The following is an 8,844-nucleotide window of genomic DNA, read 5'->3' as shown; positions in this document are numbered from 1 at the left end:
CATGAAAGCATCCACCTTCCTATGGGTTTTGAATTCCCCACTGTTTCATTTTACTGAGTTTTTTCTTAGTTCTCTTTGCCTGCACTGAAAGGAAAACCAAAAGCTCTCTCATGATCATGATGTTCCCTTTTCTTCATCTTCCTGCCAGGGTGAGTCCCCTCTGCCCCTCTCCAAGGCATGTGGCCAGCACTCTGTGTTTTGGGCTATATGAGGCCATGCTACTCATGCCACTCATTTTCTGCCTTTAGTCTCCACCTCATCCCCTTCTCTCACCTCTATTTGTTTTCCCAACTGATGAAACACATGGAGCAGAGCTTTTCCTCACCTACAAGGGCCCTGCTGCCCCACACAGCCCAGCTTCCCTAGCAGTGGACACTTGCTGAAGCAGAGAAATGGATTGCCCAGCAATTGCAGCTCACCTGTCTACAGGGCTGCTCTGGAGGGACAAATCCTCCTTCCCCACTGAATTTGCCTTGAGAAGAGGGTTGACTACTTTAATGGGGGAAATGTTCTTTTGCTTTTAATGGTTCATGACAACTGTTCATGTCCTCTAAAGTATTGGGGTAGCTGTAATCTCAAAGAATGACATATTAGTTTTCCATTTAACACCTTTATGTGTTATTTTTAGGAATGGACGGCACAACCTATATAAAAACTTAAACTGCACAAGCACCAACTTTCAGAGTGGAATGAGGACAAGTTTCTGCACACCACAAGCCATAAAAACACTTTCAAATTAAATGGAAAGACACTGGATTGTGCAAGCACTTGGGAATATCCTGGATATCAGTCACTACGGGGTAAATATGAATTAGAACCGAGACCAGTTTTACCTAATCTATAAAGAGCAATCAAATGAACTCCTGAAATAATTCAGGGTTTTGAATATGAGATAATTAGAATCAAAGCAAGCATTTTGTTCCTCAAAGCTCATTTCCTTCAGCCAAATGATCTTCTAAGCCCAGGAGCAGAGTGGCACCTATAGTGTCAGTGGCTTTGGTAATAGTAGTTAGGTTAAAAATCCATTTCTTGAGAAAAGGGAAAAAAAAATTGAGCTCATAAATTTCTGCTTATGAAAAATGTACCTTCAGCAACAGCAAAAGAAGCTTTGAAGATCAAAACAGTGGTTTAGGAGCACTATCTGTGCTGAAGCAATTCTTTCAGTTGTCTGAGGATTTTAAGATTTGCAAAGCTGAACTAACTGAGGTATGTGACAGCACAGAGAGGCAAATCACTGTCACTCCAGTGGGCACAGGGGGCTCACCTGAGGTATTGAAATGCCTGAAACTGGCACTGGCAGAGGATAGAATACAGTTTACAACCTTGCATTTTTAGCCATTTAATAGAGCAGTCACACTGCTATCCTGGCTCTCTCTGGTATGATAATTAGACCGTGATATTTGCTAGTGGGCCTGGCTTCAAGAGGGAAAACACATCCCAAGTTTCCAGCTGTAACTATTTGCAATTTGGGATCTAAGAAGGTGCCCCTTAGCAAAGCATCTTCCTACAAACAGAATAAGAATGTTCCCACCAAGTATGTTTAACCAGTGTGCAGGGACGGTATGAAAGGAAAATTAGAAACTTAACCAAGGCAAACAAAATGAATGGCAGATAGAAAATAAAAACAAATATAAAGGTCTAATTTTACGTATCACTGGAAAATTCCACCAGCTCAAATGTCAAGATCTGTATATAAATTCAGTGTGAGCAGCAAGGGGCTGATTTTCAAGCCTCCTCTCACTGTTTTTACTGTTACCATTTAAGCATCTTTTACTGGGTTTAAAACTATGGCACTAAGAATACAATAAGCCCATGAAATTAATTCTGACTGGATTTGATATATTAGAAAATATACCTGGTGCAGACATAAATCTGCTTTATTACAGCAGAATGACATTAATTTTATTTTAATGCACACATACATACACCAGTACCTTGCTGAGCTTCAGAGCAGAAGGTGAGTTAATGCCAGGGACACAGACTATTAAACACCTTTATATACCATGTGAACCAAATTCACCAGCCACAGAATAGGTCATAGAAATAGTTTGGTTTGGAAGGGCCTTCAGCATGCAAACCCAGCTGTGTCTGCTCTATCAACATTCGCTGAAGGAATCATAAGAAGTAATAATGGGAGAAAAATTTCCTATCTGTAGTTAGATGGAGAGATTATTTAATAATATTTAGCTTAAACAAGTTTACACATATTTGTGTGCTTTTTTTTTCCAGTTTGAAAACAAGCCCAGAAAATTTCATCCCAAAAGCTGAAAATTGTAACAAATTGCTAACCAATCTGGAATAAAACCCATTATACAACTTTATCTTTGTTATGTTAATTTACAGCTACTATTCCCTTAGGCCTAGCAGAATGCCAGACTCTAGTCTCTTATCAATCTTTGCCCAGGACAAGAGGTTCCTGTGGTCTTTTGTATTTAGAGATCATGCAAAAGTGATACTGTGAATTTTGGTTCAATTTTGAAATTCTCTGTCTCCAACACCTCTTCCTGTGGCAGGGTTTAGAAGAGCAAGAGCCACCAGACACTGCATAAAAGTTGTCTTTCCCTGAATTCACGAGCCTTGGATAGATGTGTAGGCACACTGAGGTGTGAGGAGCTGCATAGAGAGAGGAAAGCTGCACCAGTCAGAAGCATACAGCATGTTATGGATCAACTATATACTTTATATTAACATTTTAACAAATAGATCTTGTGGCATAAACTGCAATGAGGGGGAAAAGGGAGCTGGGTAAATCTTGCCAGGGTGCTATGTTCATGGAGAGAAGCAAATCACAGCCCTACTGGTGCACTCCTAAAGGCTAATCCATGTCACCCTCCCCTGAGGGAATTTTCCCATGCACATCTTCTGGGCTCCTCTTTCCTTGTCCACCAAAGACCTGTCCCACTCGCTGTTCCTCCCTTCACTGGCAGCAGCAGCAGCACTTTACACCTCTAAGAGGAAGGTGATTTGCTCCAGGTGGAGGGTATAACAGGGATGCAGAACCCCCAGCCCCACCCTCAGCCCTTTGCCCATCACCTGATACCCAGCTGAGGCAAAAATGCTCTGGGTTCACCTTCTTGAAGGCATTTCTCCCCCAGAAGCTCCCACCAGGTGTTTCTAATATCTTTCTTTCCTCACTGTGCACTTTATGTGCACACATTTGTACTCATGGAAAACAAATTAAAATGTCTGTATTGAGCAAGGTGTGAGTGAGAGGACTGGGAGTGGGGAGAGAAGGGCAGGTGTGGAGCAAGACAGCAGGGCCTCACCATCCAAGGGGGCAGGGAGTGATGGTGACTTGCACATCTGTTACTCAGCAGTGTGGCTTCCTCCTGAATCTGCAATTTACTTGGTGTTGTGTGGGAATTCCCACAGGACACATTTTGGAAGGGTTTGTGAACAAGTGTGAGCAGCTGTACATGATCACTTTGAAAGATTATCCTGTCCTGTCCAGGACTTTATACATATTTAGATTTAACTCTATCTCATCATCAACTCTCTGCTACACAGGCATCCCTCTCTGGCTTTAAATAACCACTGGCTGTTACATAAACACTGAGTTGATCTTTTTGCAAGCAATTTAACTCGTTTTCTCCCCTTTTTTCCTACCTGTTGAACACAAATGAGTTACCCACTATGCACAGCTTTCTCAGCAGGTGCCTGACCCCATCTGTTTGCAAACCCACATACACAAAATCCAGCTCACATGCACTCAACATTGCTCCAGCCAACACCTCATGTAGTCTCTATGCTGAGTTTTTCTTCCAGCTGCTCCCCCTTCCCTAAAAAAAAGGATAGCCATTTTTCTGCCCTTCACAATGAACTCTTGGTGCAAACTGGCTCATCAGCCAATTACTCTTGCTGCTGGTTACCCCTGAATAGTTGTGCTGCCCAACTGACAGCCAGCTATTGCTCATCCAAAGCATGTTTCTCAGATAGCCATCAAAGACCTTTAAATGAAATTTCCCCACCCCGTACTCAATGCCCAATGCCAGATGAAGGGTTGGGTTGTTTTATTTGCCGTCATTTCAACGACCTACCCAGAACCACCAAATGACCTGTGGCTGTGATGATGCCACAATAATGGCAGCATTTGGAACTATGCACATCTTAAAAGCAGGGAATGAAGACTTCAAATTGACCTAATTTTTTTCACACTGCTGTAATCACTCATGTATCTCTGTGTGTCTGGGACTGAACAACAAAATATCATACCCTAGATATTTTGAATAGTATAGACTATTTCAGTTGGAAGGGACCTACAGCAACCATCTAGTTCAAGCACCTGACCAATTCAGAGTGATTCATCTGATTGGGTGCTTCTTTTTCTTCCTTTAAAGCCACTTGAACAAACACTGGGAGAACAGCACTGTAGTCCCTACTACACTCTCACCTTGCAAATACTTCACAGCCAAGCCCAAGAACATTGCAATTCCCATTACCACTGAGCATGTGCTGTGCCCACAGTGGGCTGAATTTCATACAATCATAGAATAGTTTGGGTTGGAAAGGGCCTTAAAGATCATCTAATTCCCAGCCCCAGACATGGGCAGGGACACCTTCCACAAGACCAGGTTTCTCAAGGCTCCATCCAGTCTGGCCTTCAACACTTTCAGGGATGGGGCATCCACAGCCTCTCCAGGCAACCCCCTTCTAGTGCCTCACCACCCTCACAGTAAAGAATTTCTTCCCAAAATCTAATCTAAACCTGTCTTCTATCAGTTTAGTCATTCCCCCTTGTCCTATAATGCCATGGCCTTGTCAAAAGCCCCTCTCCAGCTCTCCTGAAGACCCTCTAGGTACTGGAAGGTTCTTTAATGTCTCCCTAGAGCCTTTTCCAGGCTGAACAACCCCAGCTCTCTCAGCCTGTCTCCATAGCAGAGGTGTTCCAGCCCTTGGAGCATCTTTATGGGCTCTTCTAGGACTTGCTCCAACAGCTCCACATCCTTCTTATGTTGGGGCATGCCAGAGCTGGATCCCACCTGAGACCCAGGTGGTAACTCAGCTGAGCAGAGTAGAGGGGAAGAATCAAACTGGGCTGTTCATTGTATTTGTGGACTGAAAAACAGCATTTTATAGTAACTGTGGAAGGTGGGAGCCTGGCAGATGACAAGACCAGACATAGTGTTCCACATTTGATCCTATAGCTCCCGGTGCTGGGGGGCACAAAAAGAGATGTTTCACCCCAAATACATCATGGCCCCCAGGAATCCCAGACCTCTGGGGCTCCAGCAGGGCACAGGTACATGTGTACCAGGGCACTGGGACCATCCAGCCCTGAAGCCCAGGATGTGACACGAGATAAACATCACGTAATCACAGTCATCCTGGGAATTTGTCCCGATTTACTCACATGATGTGACTGCACTTGCACTTGCTGCAATTCCCCATAGCAGTGGAGGATTTGCTGCACACAGGGGTTTGAGCTCTTAATGAAAGAGTGACCCCAAGGCCAGCCTGGGAACAGTATGGTCTGCTGGTCTTTAATTTGTACACAACCCAGTGCCACCAGAGGAGGGGGAGTGGATCTGAGTGGCTGCCTGCCCCCATGAGAAAGGTCTGCCTTGCTGAGGAATAATCACATGAATATTCTCAAATATTAAACCAAATTCTAAACAGGTGTCATCCTGTCTCCCTCACACACATCCACCATCCCATTTAATTTTTACAATTTTTTTCTTCTGCAAAATAAGGCAAAAAAAGTTATAGAAAGAGGTTTTACTTAAGAGACCAATGCTGTGTCATTTCCTAGATTGCATTCTTTTCTTTCTCTCTCCTATTTTAGAGAAAGCCATTTTCTTATCCCTGCTGCTGCCAACCTCCTACTTACAAGAGAGTGAATCCAAAACAAACTCATTAATTCTAGTGAAGATACACTGGAATTATTTCAATATAACTCCAAGTATAAATTTTCCCTGATACTCCTTAACCACTGCATGGATTCCTGTTATGCGCTCACATTTCAGTTTCAGCCAGTACTCTTAGCCCAATTAATGTCAAAAAAACTCAGTTATACTAGAATTTAAAGAAGAAGCAAAGGCATTGCTATGCCTCATCTCAGTTAATAGTTGGTATTCACTGAAAGAAAGTGTAAGGCTTTTCTTTCCTTCAATTTTTTTAATTTAAAAAGAGATATTCATTAATTCATTAAAAAATCCAAACAAAAAAAAAAAACCAAAACCAAAAAAACAACAACACACAACAACAACAAAAATCCCAAACAACCAAACCAAAACAAATCAAGAAATGAGACTCTCTATAACAGCCTTAGGTTTTAGCTTTATTTCCTAGCTCATGGCAGTGTGATGTGGGGAGACGCAGGCAACTGGGCCAAGGTCATGTGAGGATAGTGAAAGAAACCATACTTTTTGAGATGTAAGTTCTACATTTCTGTATCCTCATTTTAAAAGCTTAGCTATAAAATAGAAACATTTCCATAATAGTTATATTCCCAGCTAAGAGAATGTTAATTAAAGGCTTTAATTTGTTGGTTTTGACCTTTATAATGAAAAAATACTTTTAAAGAATCAAAGGTAATAATATACATGACCATTCAATCTAATATATTAAATTTATACCATTCTGAAATTTTCTGTAAGAATATTCAGACATGTTATTCATTCCTGTGTTGGCACAGGGCTCTGAAGCCCTCATTTAGTTCTCTTGTGTAAAAGATTAAGTAGTAAAATTTGTCCCACTTTTATTTATGAGCACAATGCACTGCAAAGCACACAGGATACCAGCAATGGCTGCATTTCAGCCACATGTGATCCCTATGGAAATTGGGATTGCTTAGAAGGACGTGTACCAACACACAAAGAGGATTTTTTCTTCCTAATTACCCGCCCGCATACGGGAAGGCAGGGTGTGTATATCAGTAAATCTCTGAAGTTTGGAGGAGAGGTAATACCCAGGATTAAAACTGTTACAGGCACGTTATTTCTTGCCATACAACGTGGAAATATCAAAGTTCACACCCTGTTTTTTTGGAAGATCAAACCCAGTGGATGGCAGAACCTGCCTGGCTAAAAAGAATCAGTTTGGGATTCATGCTCACTCACATGCTCACTGTGCTGAAGAACTTGAACTGCTCTTTTCCCACCAATTTTTAGTTCTTCCAAATTATGTCTAGGCCATGACCTAAAAAAATAGCAATTGCAAGGACACTGCACCACAGTGAAGATGAGAAAATTGGAAACATCCCTCTGAACAAGTCACCACAGTGAGGATAAGGAAGATGGAAACATCCCTCTGAATGAGTGGTCTGTGTTTTGGGACATGTCCTCAAAGCTCATTCCCTGATGCTCCATTTCCAGCCCTGCTCCACCCAAATCCCACCCAAAGCCTGGGGACAGCTAAGCATCGCACACAGCATTTCTGCATTGCACTGTGCAACCTTTCCCCAGTCTCAGAGCATTTTATTTTCTCTTCTTCCCCCAGGACAGAAGAGCAGGGAGCAAGAGAGCATGTGATCAATGGCCTCTTGCCTCAAAATCTGTAAGCTTATGTCATTGAGGCCTTGGTGCATAACAAGGTGGTCCCCAAAAGACTGTGGGGGCTGACTGACCACCACAGTATGTCCCCAGAGCCACTGTTAGTCCCCTTGTTTTGCACTCATCATGGTGGCACACAGGATGAACTGCTAAATTATCAGCTTTGGCTGGTTCATCTGCCACCTCAGCATGGATGACTGGTAGGAATGCTGGTGTCAAGAAATTTTGATCAGTGTCAGTTTTTTTTTTAATTTAGAAGTCTATAAATCTCCTCTTCTGCCTCCAAAATACCACGTTTGCCTATTAAACACTTGCAAGCAACCAGCAAAATGAAAAGGCATTGAAGAGACACAGACCATGACTGAGCTGCTGGTGTGGAGCCTGTGCTGTGGTCAGGGGGGCCACTGGAATGGGATGTCCCATGGCACCACCAGCTTTGCAAACTTCCCTAAACCATCAGCTTGTCAATTTGCTGATCCCATCTGTCCCACAGATATTAGATCTACACACTTTCCCCTGAGCTAAGTGAACTGCCCTGGGCAGCACCCCAGGGTACCTTCAAAGAACACTTTCCAATTTAAGAAAAAATTACTCCTTGTTAAAAACAAGCAAGTAGCATCCCACAAGGTGCCCTCAGAACCTCAGCCTTTCTATTTTATTACCTTCCTAACAATTTGTCTGCTCTGGATAAGCTCTTCTGGCAAGTGGAAAGGTGCCTGGATGGAGAGAGCAGGTTGTTCCATGGTCCCCCATGTCCTGGTTCTCTCTCCCATGCCCTCCAGCATCTCACTGAGAAACTTCCCCAGCTGGGACACAGTCTGCTCTGCCAGGGGCTGCAGGAGAAGCTGCACACTTGCAGGTGGAGGCATGTCAGGAAAACTGCCAGCCAAGGCATTGAGCAATGAACAACAAGCAAACAAGAGTGCAAAATGCCCACCAGCTGCAGCAGGAGCTGTGTCAAGAAGCCAGCTAATATCCTACATCTGCTGTGTGTTGCAGTAACCCCAGGTCCTCCTCTGCCTACATCTTACACCTCCATGGTGCTGTGGCTGGGATTTGGAAATCCAGGAGGCAGGATTTTTGTCTTGGTTTGCTCTGGTGTGCTAAGGCCCCTGGGAATATTTGGCCACAAACAATGACCAGTTGCCCTTGTTCTGACCCAGCTTGTGGCTGGCAGGCAACATGACATCACCTGGAGTAGCTCTCACCATCATAGACTCTTCCTGGAGCCAAAATCTCAGCACTGGCAGAGACAATGGATGGAAATCAAGCTTACACATTCCAGACACGTGGTCAAAGGGCCTGTGGCAGCACGCCATGGAGAAACGGGCATGGGGGCAGCCTGAGTGGCCAC

Source organism: Poecile atricapillus, chromosome 4 (assembly GCF_030490865.1).
Source record: "Poecile atricapillus isolate bPoeAtr1 chromosome 4, bPoeAtr1.hap1, whole genome shotgun sequence".
NCBI lineage: Eukaryota > Metazoa > Chordata > Aves > Passeriformes > Paridae > Poecile > Poecile atricapillus.
This window is presented reverse-complemented; position numbering follows the sequence as displayed.